Source organism: Peromyscus californicus, unplaced genomic scaffold, assembly GCF_007827085.1.
Source record: "Peromyscus californicus insignis strain IS unplaced genomic scaffold, ASM782708v3 Scaffold_13__1_contigs__length_99412109, whole genome shotgun sequence".
NCBI lineage: Eukaryota > Metazoa > Chordata > Mammalia > Rodentia > Cricetidae > Peromyscus > Peromyscus californicus.
Window position 1 is genome coordinate 90,422,246 of NW_026294424.1, and position 20,815 is coordinate 90,443,060.

Genomic DNA, 20,815 nt, shown 5'->3' on the forward strand with positions numbered 1-20,815 from the left:
CCAGGACTGTTACACAGAGAAACTCTATCTTGAAAAAAAAAATTCCAGGTGACCCCAAAATCATCTCTTATGAACAGCCAATATCAAGGGTCTTCAGGGGTGGGATGGGACAGGAATCTGGTTCTGGAATGCTAATTACTATGGATTGTGGAAACTGCTACTATTTAACCAAAATATAAGAACTTTTTAAAATGAAGTTGGCCATGGCTAACTGTAAAGACCCACAGAGGTTTCCTAGTAAGAACTTATTCAGGGTCTGAGAATCTGAGCTTGCTTTACCCAGCAGGGCTGCATAAGGGAATGATTTGACCACAGGCGTGGTTACTAGATGTTTGGAAGGGTCTGCACTTGGTTGTGCGGCGTGCTTTGATCTAGCAAGGGGGGGGGGTCTTTTGCCCCGCCTCTTGGCATTGTTATAAAAAGCCCTTTTGAATAAATGAAAAGGCCACTGGGTATTGACCCAGGTCCTCCCAAAGCTGTCCTGTGTTTCTGTCTTTCTCCTCTGCGCTATCTTTCTATTTAGTATTTTCTTATTCCTCTCTCCTCCTCATAAGAACCCATTGAAAAGGTGGGAGCTGGCCTCCCACAGCTAACATTCATGATTTTGGTTTCTAGAGATGGGTGGAGAAGGTACAGCTGTGGTCTGTTTATCTTTTTCCTGCTGGGCGAGGTTGTCATCCTCATCCGGGGTTCTTGGAGCAGTCTGTGGTATCAGAATTTTGGAGGACAAGGATGCTGTGAAGGAAGGGTCCTTCTTCAATGGTCTCCAAGGCTGCCAGTTAGCTACCTAATGTAAATTTTGGAGAGAGAAGACGGCATGAAGGAGGGCTCCTTCCTCGATGGCTTCCAAGCCTGCTAATAATTATCTAGCTATCTAACATTCTCCACTAAAGATTAAAACCCTAAAGTCATCTAGGAGATGGACACAGAGTCAATCTGATTGATTTAGCTGATACTGGGGGTGGAGAAGGATTCAGTATCCCCACTCAACTGACTTTCAGGCACTGGGGGGTGATCAAGGAGATGAGATAGAGGCTTCCAGGACCATCTGAGTGTGAACAAACTGTAAAGAGTAGATAAAATTAAGACAGGAGCTGAGTGCACACGGTTTAGAGTTTAACAGCATCAGTACTAAGATCATAATAGACTTAAACCAATTTTACCATGAAGACCTGGATCTCCAGTTTTAAGGCTTTTTACCATTGAGATGGGGATGTTGACATGGTCTTAGTCTGATTTTGTAGAGTGAAGGAAACAAAAGCAGGAATCTAAAAACAGCAATGTGTTTACGGCTAAGAAAAGGATGAGAGTCCTGATTATAACTGGGGTGGCTTGTCTGTAGACCATCCAGAGCACTGGAAGGCCTGGCCTATTATTTGTTTGTTTTATATTATTGTCAGTAATCTTACTTGTGGTGATACTTTCTTGCTGTGTGTTTAAGACCATGGAGGAGGCCAAAATCAATCATTTTATTTATTTTTTTATTAAGGCTGGTTGAAGGTCTGGTCTTCTGGGTTGCTGAGGAGTCCCTGGCTCCTTTGGCCTTCCTGTTATGGTTGTTCCATTGCTGTGAGGTTTAGTTCGAGCCCTGCTTAGCAATGGCTTCACCAGGAGGATGGAGGAAGGTTTTCCTCCATGTTGACCTTCTGTGTAGAGTGCAGACTGGTTAGAGTCCACCCAGTGTGGTCTCCATGGCTTCCCCAAACAAAAGAACAGTTGACTCACCTGGTTTAGAGGGTATTTTGAGAGACATCTCCCAGTCCCTGGGACCTAGTTGACTTTGGAGGACAAGGGGCAGAATGTCCCTTCTAATTCCTCTTTCCACATTAGGATAGCCTCCAAGTATGTTTATTAAATAGCCAGAAGGTCAGTTACATCAGCGTGACACTTCCAGCCAGTGTGTACTATCTAAAGCTGAGGCAAAGCCCAAATGCTCTTAAATAATCTTCCTTAGCTATCTGAGTCTCATTTTCCAATGTCTTACATAACTTAGAGTTTTGTGACTTGCTTAGGCTTTCCACCCCATTCTGGAAAACATCTGTTGTCTTAACCCCCAAATGCAAGTCCATCTTTACTAAAAGCATTTCAGTCCTTACATCTTTCTGACATTTCTTTTTTCCCCCCTACTTACTGATTCCTTTTTATTTTCTCTTAATACCATGAGACACAGTAACATTAACCAGTAAACTTATCATCATATTAAAAGAGAGTTGAATCCAAACTTTACATCATGTAATAAGTTAGTATTACCTGTATACATACTGTAGGAGTATGAGACTTTGCAAGTTCCCAGGCGAGTCCCACAGAAAACACAGGACAATGAAAAGTCTTTTTGTGGTTTTCATAGTTCGAAGAAAGATCTACCATTGCTGTACTTTTAGTTTTGAAGGAGCCCAAGTGTTGCATGAATCCTAATTGGTCTTTTAATAAAAGCCCAGAGCCAGATATCAGGGTGAAAGCTGAATGATCAGAGAAGCCGAGCAAGCCACAGCCACCACCTCTTACCTCACCAACTCCTCAGCCTGAAAGAGAGTGAGTTCCTGTCTCCTTCCGCCTTGTACTCCTTTCTCTGCCCAGCTGTATCATTTCCTGTCTCCACCTTCCTAGTGCTGGGACTAAAGGTGTGTGATCCCAAGTGCTGGAATTAAAGGTGTGTGCCACCACTGCCTGGCTCTGCTTCTCTTTTAGACTACTCAAGTAGCCCAGTGTGGCCTTGAACTCACAGAGATTCAGACGGATCTCTGCCTCTGCCTCTTGAGCGCTAGGATTAAGGGAGTGTGCCACCACGCCTGGCCTCTATGGCTAATTCTGTGGCTAGCTCTGTTATCTGATCTTTAGGCAAGCTTTATTTCTTAGATTACAAACAATATATTGCTACACCAAAGAAGCAGATAGAGATGCAAGAAGAACATACAAACATCTCCCAATGAATGTTTACAACATCCAGCAGAAAGCAGCTAAGGAAGCCGTGTTAAACTGTGATGTCAGAGTCACCGACTGGGGGCAGAGAAGATTCCCCTTAGCCATTCCCTCTACAGGCATTTTATGTTCTGGAGACGCAACAACCTTTTAGTGCTCTCAAAGGCACAATGCTTTCACTTTGCACTGAGCTATTTTGTTCTATTTTCAACCTGTTCCAGAGTCAAGGAGCAGCCTGACCCAGGGCAGGGGAGTCTGAAGGTGCTTGGAGATGAATCATCTTGAACCTGAAGTGAGAGGGACAAATCCTAGCGCTTGAGCTAGTTCCTTGGTGAGGTTAAACTGCACAGGCAATTTATGAAGACAGTACAAAAGGCGTTTACCATGCTTCCATTAGACCGGTGATGAAATTAGAATACCTACCTGCAAATGTACAGTGAGAAACAGAACAGTCATGTGGACTGACGCACTGGCTCCTCTCCTAGGACTATGGGAGATCAGAGCTTGGAAGTGGGGAGGAGGTGCATAAAAAAGAGTGAAGTCCAATCTAGGACCACGGCAACAAGCTAGCGGTCTGCAATCATTTCCTTGGAAGAGGCAGGAGGGCAGAAACGGCATGGGCAGACTCCGGCTGTGAACTCACTTTGCCAGTGACTAGCCATGTGATCCCCGATGGCTATCCCATCTTTCACATCTTAGTTTAACCACAGAGCAGTTTCTACTTTGTAGGGTGTGTTGAGGATTGACGGTGGTGTAGGCAGCACCTTACACGTAGTCCTTGTTCTGGAAGTGCTATAACTACTGTGGCCAAGCAGATGGAGCCATGTGTTAGGACTGGGCTCCTATCTGCAGAGCAGGACTTGGGACGACAGACTTTCTTCTCCAGGTACCACTTTTTTCTAGAAAGGCACAGATAGCTTTTCTGGTAATAATTTTTTCCTTCAAATGACTTTCCAAAAAAAAAAAAATATCTTAACATCTTAATATTTAAGGTCTGTCTTCCTGTGGCTTTATCTATTTTTTAGTGATGGGATATGCTCTTCCACTGAGCCACATGTGTTCTCCTGGTTATTTCTGCATGTGAGCAAGGGAGTATCAACATGTGCACGCAGGTGTGAAGGCTGCAGGTTGACACCAATGTCTTCCTCTGTTGCTCTCCACCTTATTTGAGACAAGGTTTCTCCCTGAGCCTGAAGGTCACTATTTCAGCCAGACTGGCTGGCAGTTCTCGGGATCTACCTGTCTCTGTGCCCTCATCCCACCCCTGTGCTGGGGTCAGAGGTGAGTGTTACCAGGCCTGGATTGTTACTGGGTGCTGGGGATCTGAACTCAGGTCCCTGTGTTTGCGTGGCAAGCACTTTACCCCCTGAGTCACCTCCTCAGCCCCTTCCTTATTTTTTGTAATTGTTGCTGTTATTGTTTGTGTTTTGGTTTGAAACAGTCTCACTCCATAGCCCAGGCTAGCCCCAAAAAAATCTTCCTGCCTGAACTTCTGAAGGCTGGGATCTCAGGTTTCCCTCATGTTACTTGTTCATTTGGCTTTGGAAAAAACTAACGTGGCCAAGGTTTCTAAATTCCTTTTTTTTACTAGTTTAACTCTCCTAGGACAACTTATGTCTAAGTTATGGGAAGCATTCTCTATACCCTGCCCGAGGTTAGATGAAAATTGCCCTGTCTTAGCATGAAGAGATGCCTGGGGAGATGTTTACGAACGGCTGTATTAGTCGCTTGCAGCAGAACTACCCTGGTGCTTCTTCCAAAGTATTTCACGCAGACTATGCTTTCTTCCCTTTTAAAATGTTTGCAAATTCATACATAGTTGTAAGAAATAACACAGTGAAACCCTGTCTATTCATCACGCTATCTCCCCACCGGCCATCCCCAGCATACCAATGTCTAACATCTTCAACTAATAGCCAACTGTAATATGACCCCTCCACTAGATCTCAGCATCTTGTATCGACCCTTTTCACTGTCCAACTGTTCGTTTTATGTAAATTTCCCACCTTCATGGATGTGTGTGGTCACACACTTACAGGTCATTTGTGTATCTTCTCTATAGAAATGCCTACTTTATTAGTTTGCACTTCGTTTTTCAACACTGGCTATCACCTGTGCATGCTGGGTTAGCACTCTCCCCCTGAGCTACATCTACAGCCCCTCTTCACATTCTCAATACTTTATTGTTCCCTGTCTGTCCTGGACATTAATCCCCCATCATGTATCCAAACTTCTCCAATTACGTAAGTCACCATTTCACTGTTGATAGTATCCTTTGGGGCACACATGTTTTTAATTTTGAGGAAGTCCAATTTATCTACATTTTCCTTCGTTGCCTGAGTCTTAGTGTCCTGAAGCAAGAAATCATCGCCAAATCCAGTATCGAGGCTTTTGCTCTTGTCTCTTCTCACTGTTTTTATAGTTTTAGCTCTTCCTGTTTAGAGCTTTGGGCCGTTTGAGTTCAAACTATGTAGTATAAAGTAACTTTTCCTTTTTTGCATATTAAAGGTCCACAAGCATCTGTTTAGAAGACCATCTCTCACCACTGAACGGCACTTCACAAGACCTTTGCGTATGGTGTGTGTCTGTGTGCAAGCATGCATGGATACCCACATCTGTGCACACATGTGCAGGGACCAGGGTGCGGTGTCAGGTGACCTGCTCTGCGCTCTCCCTTTATCCCTTTGAAAGAGGGTTTCTCACTGAACTTGGAGCTGACCATCCTCCTCGCCCCCAGACTAGCTGGCCACCAAGCCCCAGAAATCCTCACACTTGGCGCTGGGTTTACAGGTTCACGTGATCACATCTGGCTTTAACGGAGGTTCTGCGGACCAAACTCGGGCCCTCACACTTAAACAGCAAGTACTCTTACCCACTGACACATCTTCTACTCACTTGTTTGTTTGAGACAGGGTCACACATAGCCTAGGCTGGCCTCAAACTCATGAGACGCCCGAGGATGGCCCTGAGCTCCTTCCCCTCCTGCACCTCTCGAGAGCTGGGGTTCAGGCAGGCATGCGTCACAAACCTGACTCATTCACAGAGTTACTTGCAAAGCAAGAAATTCTACGTGTAACAAAATCTAACCTTCACACTTCTCTTTTTATAGGTCCTACTTTTAACCGTCAAACCTAGGAACTTCTTCATTATCCCTTGATCTCAGATTTTTTTTTTCCCTATGTCCTTTTTACTAAAGCTTTGTGGTTTTATATTGAAATCTGTGATCTGGTTTTTATCTTTTAAAACTGTTTGATGGAATTTGGCTAGCTCCTAGACAGTTTATAAATTACTTTGGTAAGACTTGAGAAACATGTGATGAGCTAAGTCAGATGAAGTCAAAGAAAAAATTTCTTACACTGAAGGACATAAATCAGAGACACAGTAGAACCCACCATGCCGTGTTCTTCGGGCAGCTAACAGGTATAAGCTCAAGACCAGAGGGGTGTGTGTGTGTGTGTGTGTGTGTGTGTGTGTGTGTGTGTGTGTGGTGTGTGTGTATGTGGTGTGTATGTGGTGTGTGTGGTGTGTGTGTGTGTGTGTGTGTGTGTGTGTGTGTGTGTGGTGTGTGTGTATGTGGTGTGTATGTGGTGTGTGTGTGTGTGTGTGTGTGTGTGTGTGTGTGTGTGTGTGTTGTGTAGAACGGCAAAGTCCCCTTACTTACTCCATCTTCCTACCCACCTTTCCTTTGCAAAGGACCCTGTTAGTTGTCAAGACCATCTAGAGACCAGAAGACAACAGTGAAAAGCTTAAGACCCACGTCTCGTCTCATCAATCCATCAACGTCCCACGTGACAAATCATGTTTTCAGCTCTTTCTGCCTTCCTGGTACACCTTGTTACACACACATCTCTTTTCTTGTCACAGAGAATCTACTGATCCTCTTAGTCCACAGTTGTGACCAGAGAGTTTCCAGTAGACAAACAAATGATGTGCTCTCTGTTGGTGTCCGAGGTCTGTGGGGTCCCAGAAGACAGTCAGGACTGACTGTGTGCTACACGGGATCAAGGGCGAATTCAGAAAATGAACTTGACAGCAAGAACCTCGGAGTACAATAACTGACCTGATTAACCAACTCTCACAGCTATGCCTCAGTATTGTCCAAGAACGAAGCCCTTGCTGGCCTCGAACATCTCCTGCATCAGCTTCCCAAGTGCTGAGATACTCACGTGAGCTGCCATGTCCAGTTGTGACTTTGACTTTACAAAGTCCTCCTTGAATGTGAGTGAATTAAGATTTGGAGAGGGTCTTGTGTGACAAGCTCATGGGGACACAGAATACACATTTCAATAGAGTGTAGCTTTCTCTTGGTCACATGATAGTGTCCTTAGAACTGAAACAAAGACTGAAAGGTAGTTCTCTGCCTTCCATCCTCCCGTGTTTTCTGAACACGAACTGGTCCATTGCTCCAGTTAGATTAGAAGATGTCACTAGGGGCTGCAGAAATGGCTTAGCTGGAAAAGGTACTTGCTGTGTAGATCTGGTAACCTGAATTTGTTTTGTTTTGATTTTTTAAGATTTATCTATTTATTATGTAGACAGTGTTCTTCCTGCATGTATGCCTGCAGTAACCTGAGTTTAATCCCCAGAACCGAAGTAAAGGTGGAAGAAAAGAACTGACTTCACAAAATTGTCCTCTGACCTCCACATATGTGCCATAGCATGCATGTGCACACACACATATGATGCATGCATGTGTGCACACATATATTAATAGTAAATAACTTTTTTAAAAAAAATAATAAAACCTCACTCAAAGTTTTCATTTACTAGTAGGATGTGCCAGCTGGTTTTGCTTCAACTGGACACAAGCTAGAGTCATCAGAGAGGAAGGAGCCTCGGTTGAGAAAATGCCTCCATGAGATCCAGCTGTAAGGCATGGGGGAGGTCCCTGTCCATGGTGGGTGGTGCCATCCCTGGGCTGGTGGCCCTGGGTTCTATAAGAAAGCAGACTGAGCAAGCCATAAGGAGAAGTCAGTAAGCGGCCCCCCTCCGTGGGCTCTGCATCAGCTCTTGTTCCCAGGTTCCTGCCCTCACTGCTCTTGATGAACGGTTATGTGGAACTGTGAGCAGAATGGACCCTCCCCTCCCCACGTTACTTTTGGTCATTGTAACTGAATGTTTTCCTGTGTCCCAGACAGCCAGTGGTTGGAACAAATCTCTCCCACTCTCGTCCCCCACAGAGGCTTATATTAATTATAACTGCTCGGCCATTAGCTCAGGCCTACCACTGACTAGCTCTTACATTTAAACTCAGCCCATTTCTGTTAATCTATATGTCGCCATGTGTTCCGTGGCTTTACCTGTGTGCCTTTACATGCTGCTCCCTGGACGGCGGGCTGGTGTCTCCTGACTCAGCCTTCCCCTTCCCAGAATTCTCTTTGTCTGCTTATCCTGCCTATACTTCCTGCCTGGCTACTGGCCAATCAGCGTTTTATTAAACCAGTGTACAAAAGCATTATTCCACAGCAGGTCATGATGCTTCATCTCAGCAACAGTAACCCTAACTAAGGCATAAGGATGTTTCCTTCTTCTACTGAGCAAAATGAAGAAGTCTCTTCAAGGAAAGAGAGGGAGATATTCCACATTCCCAAGAATTTTATTTTGGGCTGGAGAGATGGCTCAGTGGCTTAGAGCCCTGTTGGTCTTGCAGAGGGACCCAGATTCAATTCCCAGCACGAATATGGCAGCTAACAACCATCTGTGACTCCAGCTCCAGGAGATCTGATGCCCTCTTCTGGCCTCTGTGGGCACCAGGCACATACGTGGTGTACATACACACAAGCAGGCAAAACACTCAGATATAGAAAATAAAAGTCTAAAGAAGGTATTTTATCTTTGTATAATAAATTTGAGTTCTTTTTATTCTGTGTAGTATTTACTCCACTGATATTAATCTTCCAGTAATATTTCACAGTGAAAAGCCAAGGACAAATGTTCCCATGCCCCCAAAGAGCGGAGCGTAACTGGAATGAGATCTAATGAGTTTTTGACAAAAGAAGGGAGAGCGCCAGAATTGCAAAACCCTTCTTGAAAGGGTTCTGGCATCGAGCTTCGGTTTGAAACTCTCTCCAAATGGCATTATTTATCGAAATGACTTGCTAAGCTGTTACCCAGATGGCCACATCTTGCAATGTCAGGGGCTGCCAGCTCTGTACATTTCACCATGTGTTCTCTTCCAATAAACGTCATTCCACAAGTGTGAGTGATCTGCACTCTTACCCAGTCCGTGTGTGAGGCAGGCTGCACAGCACGGAGTGAGACGGTGAAAATCTCTGCTCCCTCGGTTCCTATGTGCTTCCAAAACCCTTGCCTTTGCCAGAGGAAAAAAAGAAACGCAGCTAAAGGACTGTGGTGTCTCCCACCATTTATAATCCTGATGCTCTAGACATCTCCTGGCCTCAAAAGTTATACTCTCTTGAAAGCATGCATTTGACGCCCACATAAGCTTGTCACCTAAGACCCCATGCACTTTTGTTCAAAAAAGGGGACTTTATAAGTAGAAGTCACAACTGGATGTGGTGGCTCATGTCAGTCATCTCAGTACTTGGGAGGCTGAGGCAGTTTGAGACCAGCCAGGGCTTCATAAAGGGGCCGACAATAATAGTGATATGATCATTCATACTTTTGTTATCAAGTGCCATGTGGTTCTTCCAGCATAAACAAGGCTATCAAAACCCCAGGGAAATAGCCTCCTGTGGCTAGTACACCATCCCTGAGGACAAATCTTCCATTGTACCACAAGATGGAAAGACACCTTCCACCTACAGATGGAAACCGGAAGCCCAGCAGCTCCTCATTGTTTGAGGCTCTTGAAAGCACTTCTCCTGGTGACTGACAGGGTGCAGAAGTTCGGACAGTACTTATGGTACCAGAAAGTGTTTGCCTGTAAAAGAGAAGGTCTGTTTGTCTGTCTATCTGGGCCAATGGGGGGAGGCAGTTGTAGCTAATCTGCTTGGGATCCGGGCTTAGAGTCCCAGCTCTGCTACTTACTAGCTAGGTGACATTGGTTAAGCTTGCACTGTGCCTCAGTTTCTTCATCAGTAAAGTGGGAAAACAGTGGAATAGGGGGGAAAACCCTCATTTTTATGAGGACTGAAAATACAGTGAAAACACACCTAACTGTCTAGTTAATCTCCCAGAAACGGCTAACTGCTGTAATGCACCATGAATTAACATTTCTGTTCATGAGAAACCTTGTCTATAGCCACAGTCCCCTGAGATTATACCGCCTGGTGACTTGTAGTCAGTCTGTGTAAGTGTGCTCTCATGAGGATGAAATCATCAAATGACACTCTCCTCAGGATCTGTCTCTGCTGTTAAATGACACCTGATTCTGCACTCCACTGCAAGCACTACCTGAGGTCTTTGCTTATCTTTTCTCACTTTGTAATTTATCAGGAGATGAGTTCCGTGCCACAGCAATTTTTCATATACTCTCAGGGCCAGCTAGTGTGGAGCAGAAACGATGAATGAGCCGGTCACTAATGGCTAGGGCTGTCACGGTGTTTGTGAACCAAGAGCCTCCTGGGAGTCTCTGCCATGCCTGTCATGGGCAAACGTGGAGGGCTTATATTATGTTGAAATCCATTTGCCACTATAAGTGAGAATGACAAGGGCTATTTGTTTGGTTTCCCCATAATTTTTATAGACTCTGAGATACAAAAGGGCAGGGAGAAAGAGCCAACAATTAAGTCACCAGCCCTGAGATAAAAGTTGTTTTTACTGCGTCCTAAGTTTTGGACGACACAAGTCAGGTGACCTGGTGTCACCTTAAGAGTCTGTGATGGCTTGCTCTGATCAGCAGACATAAGCAGCAGCATTAAAGCTACAAGGTCAGTCCCCACTACATTTTTTTTGGAGAGTACTGGCAAAAAACTCAACATGCCTGCAGTGAAAAATCTCTGTAAAATATCACCTTTCCCCAAATATGACTTCTAAACAGAAACAGCACTGGTTGCTTCTCTCCACCATTCTCTTGATTTCTAAAAGCAGCCACCCTTCATTCACCCAACAGATGACTGTAGGGGTCCTCTCAGACTCATGGCCCGGAGGATTATTTTTCTTAGAAACAGACAGAACTCACTGTCCCGATACCATCCAAAGAATAAATCCCAAATTCCCTTCCACTAGCACATGGATTCAATGTAGTCTCAGAGTTTCTGTGCCATGGTCTCTCAAAATGCACTTAAATCTCAAAATGCACTCAAATCTTTAAGAATAATAACAGACACTGCCCATATATGGAGGATACAACTTCTGTTTTCCTTAGTTAAGGGAAGTCTCATTTTATTGGGGACAGCAAGGTGCTCAGGCCAAGGATACCACATACATCGAGGCTGGTTAAGGCAAACAGTTACCTCATTTTCCTTCGATGACTACCATTCCACCAGACTCCTGAACCGAGCCACTGAGATGCAAAAGGAAGTCTACTGCGTAGCAAATGGGGAGGGTTGGCATCCACAATAATGGAAAATCTTTTCTACCCACAGTCCTTTCTCACTCGGGACAGTGAAAATACAGTACCTGTTGCCGTGGCATCCATATGGAACACGAGACAACAAACAGGAGGACCAGAGCCACCATTTTGAAGACAGCTGAATAGAAGGTGGAACGAATGAGTCCCTTAGTGACATCATTCAATTCCATCATTCTCCCAACACAAGGAAGGTCAACTGGAAGTCTTCATTACAGGTTGGTACAGCACCTGACTCTGTCCGCTCATCTCCCGCGGTAACAGGGCAAGTGACCTGGACTATGATAAGTAGCCTCTCTTGTCAGTGTGACTTTGTGAGGAAACTCCCTCTCTCCAGAGGGATCTGAAGAAAGATTCCTTTCGCAACAAAGGGACAAGGTTCTTACTTTCTAGAGATGAATACGAAAGCATTTAGACACCAGTTGTCCCCCAATAAAATTGATTTAAAAATTTTCAACAGAGAAATGCAAAAGAAATAAAGTGCAACAGATACATGGCATTGTGGATACAGTCCCTGCCTTTGCAGGGTGCACTTAAAAACGCTGCAAGTCGGGGCTGGACAGACGGCTCAGTGGTTGACAGTGCTGTGGCTGCGCTCCCAGGGGACATGGGTTTAGTTCCCAGCACCCACGTCAGGCAGCTCACAATTCCAGCTCTAGGATATCTGACTCCCCTTTGGCCTGTGTACACACCTGCACACGAGTGTGCACATGCACACACTCATGCACACACACAAATATGAACACAGGCACACACATGCGTGCCTGCACACACACACACACAAATAAAACATAATTTTAAAAATGCTGAAATGGCAAACTTGGTTATGTGTATTTCACCACAATAAAAGAGAAAGGCAACATCAGCGATCCTACGTCCATTAGAATGGGTATTATGAAATTAACAAGAGTTAGTTGGGTATGGTGGCACACACCTTTAATCCCAGAACTTAGGAGGCAGAGGCAGGGAGATTGTTGTGAGTTTGAGGCCAGCCTGGTCTACATTGTAAGCTTCAGGACAGCCAGGGCTATGTGGAGAGACCCTGTGTCAAAACAAAAAAACAAAACCAGCATTGGTGAGGATATGAAAAAATAGAGCTTTTTGATCTGTCCTTGGAGGCATCCTTGGCTGACCTGGTACTTGCTATGAAGGCTAAGGTGGCCTCAAACCACCCACAGAAATCCATCTCTGCCTCCCCAGTGCTGGGAATAAAAGCATGTGCCACCATGCCTAGCCCCAAATTAGAACTATTGCTGGGAATTTAAAATGTTAGAGTCAGTTGGGGACATGGCTCATGGGATGGGGATGTGGCTCAGGAGGTCAAGTGTTTGAAGCACAAGTTTCAAAAGACCTGAATTCAAATCTCCAGAACCTACATAAAGTTAGATCAGGAGTGCTGGGATTGTAGACATAGAATCCCAGCACTCCTAAGCTAAGAAGGGAACCAGAGGTCGGAGACACCCTGGAGACCCCTGAGCCAGGTAGCCTGGTGTATGTAGCAGCAAACAGCAATAGAGGTCTTGCCTCAGACAAGATGGAGAGTGAAGACTGATCCCTGAGATGGACTTCTGACCCCCACAAGCATGCTGTGGTACATGCACATATGTGTGTCCCCATCCCTGTACACCACACAAAGATAAAATGGAATCACATAACATTACATTGGAAAATAATATAGTGGTTTCTCAACAAGTTAAAAATAAAATTAGCACATGATGCAGAATGTCCCCCTAGGTGCTGTGGCTTTTGGTCATAGTATTTTATCACAGCAACAGAGAAGGACCTAATACAAACCACACGAATGAAAACCAGAGACATGAACAGATACATGTAATCCCACACTTACAGCAGCGTTACTCACAACAGCCAAAGACAGGAACAAGTTTTCAGTGGATGAAAAAAGTTTGGCACCTTACATACAATGGAACACTATTTAGCTTTGAAGAGGAAAAACAAACAAAAAACCAAAAAACAAAACAACAACAACAAAACCCAAGCATGGTGGCTTACACTTACAATCCCAGCACTCAGGAGGGTTGTCATAACTGCAAGGCCAGCCAAAAGAGGAAATTCTGATAAATGTCATACCATGTTATATGATTTCACTTATGAGGTAGCAAAGCGGTCCAGCCAACAGAGACAGTGGGGTGGACAGGAAGCAGCGGCTAGCTACGGTTGGAGTTAGGGGAAAGTGTTTGTATTTTATGAATACAAGCGCTTCCACCTGAAAGTTACAGTTCCTGGGTAACACGTGGTCCTTTCTACCCAGGACAAATGCAATTGTTTTATAGTTATTATTGTGTATATATAATATGTGTGTGCGGGCACACATGCACACACGCCATGGCATATGTAGAGGACAACATTGTAAAGCCAGTTCTCTCCCTCTATTGTTATATGAGTTCCGGGGTTCAAACCCAGGTTGACAGGCTTGCGTAGGAAGCCCTTCTACCCACGGAGCCTAGATGTAGTTCTTAAAAGTCCAACAAGCTGTAAACTGAGTCAAAAGTTACCCACCGTCTACACTCACACTTACACTCCAGTTATAACGTCGCAACAGGATAGGAAATGGAGATTTTCTGGGAGCCAGAGGAGTTGGCTGCGGCAGAGATCACCAGCCGTCTGTGAACGGCAACTTCCTGCTTCTTCCACTGTACTAGGAGACTAGGTAGGCACGCAGCTGCCCGGCTATGTGTGGCACAGCTACATGATTAGTTCCTTACCAACGGGGTACAAACAACGGATTTCTCACTCATTCCCTCTGATCTAAGACAGCAGCGACCAACGCACAGATGCTACGTTGCAGACGGCCTCGCTGCCAATCCCTCCCTCCACTCCCGCTGATTGGGATCACCCACCCTCTATGTTACATAAATTAAAAAGACAGACGAGCCCTCCCACTTCAAAGCCATTGTGCCGTTAGATTCTTGTCGAATCTGCAGTAAAGGTATTGCCAGTACACTCAGATGCACCAGCAACTGAAGCCCAAACATCTCATCAAATGGCAAAGTCACTCTGTTCATAAGCTATCTGAAAAGTTTTATGGTTCTTAGGGGACACTAACATAACCTTGCCTGGGAATTAGGTGACATCCAAGAGACCAGAGTGACTAGGCAGTTTCCCCAAGTCCGTGGTAGAACTGAAGCCAGGGAATGACTGACTTCCTGACTTAACGATGGCCAATTTTTCATATATGTAAATTTTTCAGGTTTTTTTTTCCTGGAAAGAGGATTTCATGCAGCCGGGTCTAGCCTCAAACTTGCTACATAGTCAAGGTGACCTTGAACTCCTGATCCTTCTGCCTCCACCTCCCAAGTCCTGGGATTACAGGCATACACCACCATATACAAAGGTTCATGCTAGACAAGCACTCTATCAATTGAGACATGTGTGGGCGTTTACCCAACCACCCCCACAGTTCCCCTTTCTTGAGTGCGAGCAGCAGGAAATATTAGATAGAAGGATTTATTGCGGAGAATATCGCGGAGATAAACAGATAGAAAATAAAGGATAGCCTCGAGAGGGCCTGGAACCTATTCCAACGGGCCCCGACTGTCTCTGCCCCAGGGTTTTTATAGAGACGCCAAGGGGTGGAGCAAAAGACCTCCTCCCCCAGCACAGCCAAGTGCAGACCATCCCAGACACCTGCACTCAGGCCCGTGGTCTAATCATCCTCTATGCGGACCTGCTGGGTAAAGCCACGAGGAACCCGAGAATGGGCTCCCACAGGGCCCCCTTACTTAATATATAAAAAACAACTATTAATGGCTTACAGCAATCTCCAAGCTGTTACACCTCCCAGTATGAGAGTAGAGGATGATAAAGATGGCATTTCTCTTTTGAATTAGGTCCAAGGTGACTACAGCAGTCTTAGCTGTCACAAGCCCTTTCTAAGCCAAAAACTCTTAAGGTGACTACAAACTTAAAGAATCCCTTAGCTTCATCATTACCATTAACAGGTTAACATAAATATTGCTATACATAGTCACAATTCTCTCAGTCTTAAAACACAAAGCAAACTCTTAACAGAACCATTTGAATTAGCATATATGGTGCTAAATATAGTTAACAATTTTCTCCGTCTTACAACTTTAACTGTTAATCATTTGAATTTTCTTGCTAACAGAACATAGGAAAACTTCAATGTATTCACATCAAACTTAAATATTTCCTTAACTCCACAAAACCAGGGTACATTAATATTAATAGGGTAAATATAATTTCTGCAAACATAATTCAACCTCATAACTCCTCCTTTTCTTTATAATTTTTTAAACAAAATCTCAAACCTAGTTAGAAGACCCAAACTTTTCCATTTAAACAGTTCCATTTGTAACACAAAACCAGTCCCAGAAAACAGTTTCTGGGTCATTACTGTAAGTAAACTCAAAATTGTCCAATTGCAATGAAATCTATTGTTCAGTTCATTAAGTCCTAGAATTCAAATGATAAATTCTGGTACTAGCCTTCCAAATATGAAGAAATCCAGAACCAAAATCTTTCTGTAGTTTTATCTCATTTTAAGTTCAAAAAGTTCAAACAAGAAATAAATTCTGGTATCAGGCTTTCACTTCCAAATATGAAGAGATGTTTTTCAACCAAAACTTTTTGCAGTTAACAATTTTTGTTCAAACAAGCATCTCCGAACTTTTATTCTCAAGCCAGAGACCTTTTTAGGTACAGTAGTATTCTAAACCGCACCGTTTTTGATGTTAGCTCAGGTTTTTCTGTGTTGCGTCGGTTTTCCACAGATCTCAGCTGCGGATGCCTTGTGCTGGTTCTGGTGTCCGCCATTCTTAGCTTCTTAGCGGCTTCTGGAACTTTTGAAAACCGCTCAGACTGCCTGCTTTGCAGTCTGCTAGGACACTAACTTCTGTATCTCAGGTTCTTTCACCATATACATTAAGAATAGACGCACACTTAACATTTACACTTTTTTACAAACTCACATATAACTTTTTTTGCAAAGCATTTAGACTCACATTCAACATTTACATGTTTTTACAAACTCACATATAACATATTATCATCTACTTATTTATACTCCTTAAGGAAACTATAGAACTACTTTAGCAAATATATTTCTTATTACTTATATATTTCTTATATTCACTCCATCTTATTCTTATTTAAACTTACATTTACAACTAGCATCTTTACTTCTTACAAGCTTATTACTATATGTCTTAAGACTACATTAGATACTTCTTGCAAGCTTATATTCTCAAAGGAACTCTATAGATCTATTTTACAAACTTATATAGGGCTACCATTAGCATATATTTAACTTAGCAAACACCTAAAGATTTCTTAACAGAGATCTAACAAGAGAATTTTTACAAACTCACATATCTTATTTTCATCTTTTGCTATTTCTTACTCTTAATTATTATCACTATCTCTATTAGATTCTCTTAACTAGACAGGAAGTACGTACATCATTTCTAAAGTTTAGAGTTTATAGTCAGCTTTGTTATAAAGCACTGGGATTTAGTGAGTGTTGTTGTTATAGAATTGTGATAGTTGTTGCTAGGGGACTATAACCTTCCCAGGATGATGCCACACTCCAAAGTTGCCAGTTCTCTCAGCCGTTCCGGACCGGCAGAGATGCACTGTCAGCGGTAGATGGTTTTCAACTAGAGGCTGTCCCTTCACCCAAATTCATAATAGTCCCCTGAGTGCTTCAATTCAGACAAACATTTCTATTACAGCAGTACTTTTGGTTCCTTCTACCGAAAAACTTCACTTCACGCTGAGCGTGAAATTACCGTATTTAGCTGCTGTAAAGCTCTTCGCCAAATACTGCACAGCTATTAGGTGATATAAAGTATTTTTCTAAAGGAACTAGTAAAGCCACAAGTGGCACAGCTCCGAACTGTATTTAGTATTTTCACCTCTTTAGCTTTAACTCCTGATGTTATTAGCAGCTGTAATATTTAGCATTGATTTCTTATAAGGAACTTTCAGATGAAGCAACTCTTTTGTAAGACAGCTAGATTTTCTGAAGTTTGTTTCCCAGCTATAAAGCAGTCATTTCATTTTGAATGCCTGTTTCTTATCCCCTTAATTAGATTTGCAAAGGAATCACTCATTGCAGGCTGTTTGTTCAAGAGGTAAATAATTTTTAATTTCACATAAGTTTCTTCATATCTAAGACAACGTTCAGTGTATAAACTGCTTTCCCTTGCTTTAAGGATTTTAAAGTGGCTTGTTTGCTTTTAAAGGTAGCCCTTTGTCATCCAACTATCATAAAATCTTTGCACAGCTATTAGGGTAAAGAAGGCATTTTACCAACGGAGCCCCAAACCATGAAGCACCTAGTTCCGTATCCTTACAATCTTTAATTGGAACTGACACTTAAACTCTTAGATGATTTTCCTCCTTATTCTTTTAAAAGCTGTATTTTAAGTTTACCATGAACGTATTTTCGAGCTGACAAAAGTGTTTCAGGGCAATGTTGCCATCTTTAGTGGAAAAACTACCTTTCCCAGAATGCATTTCCCTTATATCAGTCCATAATGTTATCAGTCCCTTAAATCATTCCTTTATATCATTTCCCTTATATCAGTCATTTCCCATAGTTCTTTTTGGGTCTGAGTCTCAACTGGTTCTCTTTTACCAGACTTGCTTACAAATTCTTGCCGGGAGGTTTGAACAAAGTTTTTTGCTTTTGCAATGGGAGATTTGAACAAGCATTTTACATTTTCAACTTTGGGACATTGGGAGATTTCTATTCTCTCAGCTGGCTTTAACAGGTGTCTCTCCTTCATCAGACACTGGCCCCCAAATCAGAACTGCACCTGCCTCATTAGCCGGCATTGAGGTGGGCAATTTCTGATAGTAACTTTCCTCGGGGCTTGTGTTTGTCTTAGCCAGTCAGTGAAAAACAAGATCATGTACAACAGCTTTTCCATAGCTCTTTCAGAGATTTTTCTCCCACTGATCTGTCTCATTTTGCTTGTTCCTTCCTTCCCCAGATGCAGAGCTTCAGCTATCTGTCTGCAGCTCTGTACCTCTGCTAGCTGCCTTTGGAAGTAGGAGCTTTTTTTCTCCCCCCGAATCTGCCTCAAATTCTAGCAGCTTTTCACAGGTCATGTATTTTCTGGGGAGGAATATGTCCCTTCTGTTTCTTCGGAGTCTTTTTCCCAGACAGTTCCCAGTTTGGTCTCAATTTATTCCCTCTACCCCAGAAACAGTTTCCAACACTACAGTGGTGGCTTTCCCTGCTACTGAAGGTAGGGCTTTTTTGTCCGTTTGTTTTCGGGGTCTGTGTGGTTTGCGTACAGACTAACAAGGGAGGTTTTTGCCATTTCTAAACTCCCATTAGGACAGTTTTTTTTTTTGCCTCATCAGGCCTTCACCTGGCCCAGTCCCCCAGTGGGTTGCATTTGCTTGTCTGGGTGCTCAAGGACAGAGCTTATGCCAGAGGCAATCACCCCTCAGGGCTACACTCCCTCATCTCACCAGGAGTCAGTTGAAACAAAGCTTTTCTCAAAGAGGTGCTTTCTCTGACAGAAAAGCAAGCTTTACTCCTGGATAGTTCTGTTCTGCCCTGGCTGGGCTCTTTCCCCAGACAGCGTTCTGACTCAGCAGCATGACTGCTTCAGACACAGTTCAGCTTTACTGTTGTCCCAGAAAGGTCCTTACTTTGATAGAAAAGCTTTTTTTTCAGATTTCTTTTTGCAGCTGTGGACCTATAAACCCGGGACTTGTGGGAAAGCAGGCAACTGTGCTGTTCCCACTGGCTTTAGTTTTGTTTGTTCATTAGCAGTTTTCCCCTGGGCCCTGCACCTTCCTGCCTCAGCTCTGTGCTCCAGGAAGTTTACCACTGCAGGAACCCTAGCATCCCCGAAATGCACCCCAACTCAGAGACACTGGCCAGTTGCCTCTGGGTTTTTGGTCAGAAGCGAGAATACAATGCTTCAGGGATCTTTGCATAGGATGATTAGGAGCACCTTTTCATTCTGAAATGCTCATTCAGAAACAAAACCCTTGATGCCTCAGCTTGGCTGTAACTGAAAAGCTTGGCTTTTTTGCTTTTCTCAGGTAAAGTTTCCTGCCCTTTTGGGCTCTCCATAGCTCTTCACCCACACTCTCCCACGCGTTTCCCTCAGGGTACTCTGACCCACTGTCTTTTTACTAGTTTGAAGAGACAGAGCTTAGAAGAGAGGTTTTTTAGGAACTTGTCCCTGCCTCCTGCATTGCAGGGAGGATTTTTAAAGCTTGAAAGAACTTAGGTTTTGCTGTCTTCAGAGGTTTGTTGTTTTCCCTTAGAGCTAATCACAGGTAGTCTCCATACTAATATCTTCAAGTGATTCTAATTTGTCCTTCTGAGAGAGAAAGTTAAAGGCTTTAGTTTTTAAGTTTGAGAGCTTTTGAGAAAGATTAAGTTTTTTAGAGAGATTTTCCCAATTTTTCCAAGAAAAGCTTTTAGTTTAAGAGAAAGATTTTTTCCCCAAGAGAGAAAGACCAACTTTTCCCAAAACTTTCCAACTTTAAACTTTGGCTTTTTACACCCCCATTTTTGCCTCGGGGAGAAAACACTTTCTCCTGCAGCTTGGACTTAGCATTTCAGCTGTCCCCAGGTCAAAAGCTTCCATAGGCAACTTTTTCTTCCCCATAAGCTCAAAGAAGAGCTTTTTTACTACCCATAAAGCCCAAAGAAAGTTTTTCCCAGTTTGCGTTTATAGCCCCCAAAGTTAGAAAATTGGAGAGTTTTTCTGTCTAGTTGCCTTACTTATTTTTTCCTACACAATCTTACACTTCTAAGTTTTTCCTACACTATTTTACTACCCTATGCCTTATTTTTCACAGATAGAAATTGAGAAAGGGATAGAAGATAGAAAATTTTGACAGAAGAGAATTTCGCTGCAGCATCAGACATCCTTCCAGTCCGCTTTCCTTTTCTCTCGAGGATAAAACCCCTGCCTCTCAATATATATATAAAATATATTTTTTCCATAACACCGGCATGCCTTATCCACTGGAAGGGTTGAACTCAGCACTTTCGCCAAAAACTCTGTAATAAAACTATTATTTTCCTTTATCTTTAGTCCCTATTACTTTGTCTTTAGTCCCTGTTCATTTGTCTTTAGTCACCCCTTTTTTTAGTCCCCCCTTTTTTTCTTCAGTACCTTTTTTTCTTTTTTTAGTCCCTGTTCATGGCGCCATTCTGTGGGGTGTTTACCCAACCACCCCCACAGTTCCCCAGAGTTTTCTTGAGTGCGAGCAGCAGGAAATATTAGATAGAAGGATTTATTGCGGAGAATCTTGCGGAGATAAACAGATAGAAAATAAAGGATAGCCTCGAGAGGGCCTGGAACCTATTCCAACGGGCCCCGACTGTCTCTGCCCCAGGGTTTTTATAGAGACGCCAAGGGGTGGAGCAAAAGACCTCCTCCCCCAGCACAGCCAAGTGCAGAC

The 20,815-nt window shown here is 43.4% G+C and overlaps 1 protein-coding gene across 3 annotated transcripts in view; it reads right to left on the reverse strand.

The window, feature by feature from the left end:
• Tmem150c (transmembrane protein 150C) overlaps nucleotides 1-20,815 on the reverse strand; it is a 97,802-nt gene that overhangs the window by 22,940 nt on the left and 54,047 nt on the right. The gene's annotated exons all lie outside the window — the stretch shown is intronic.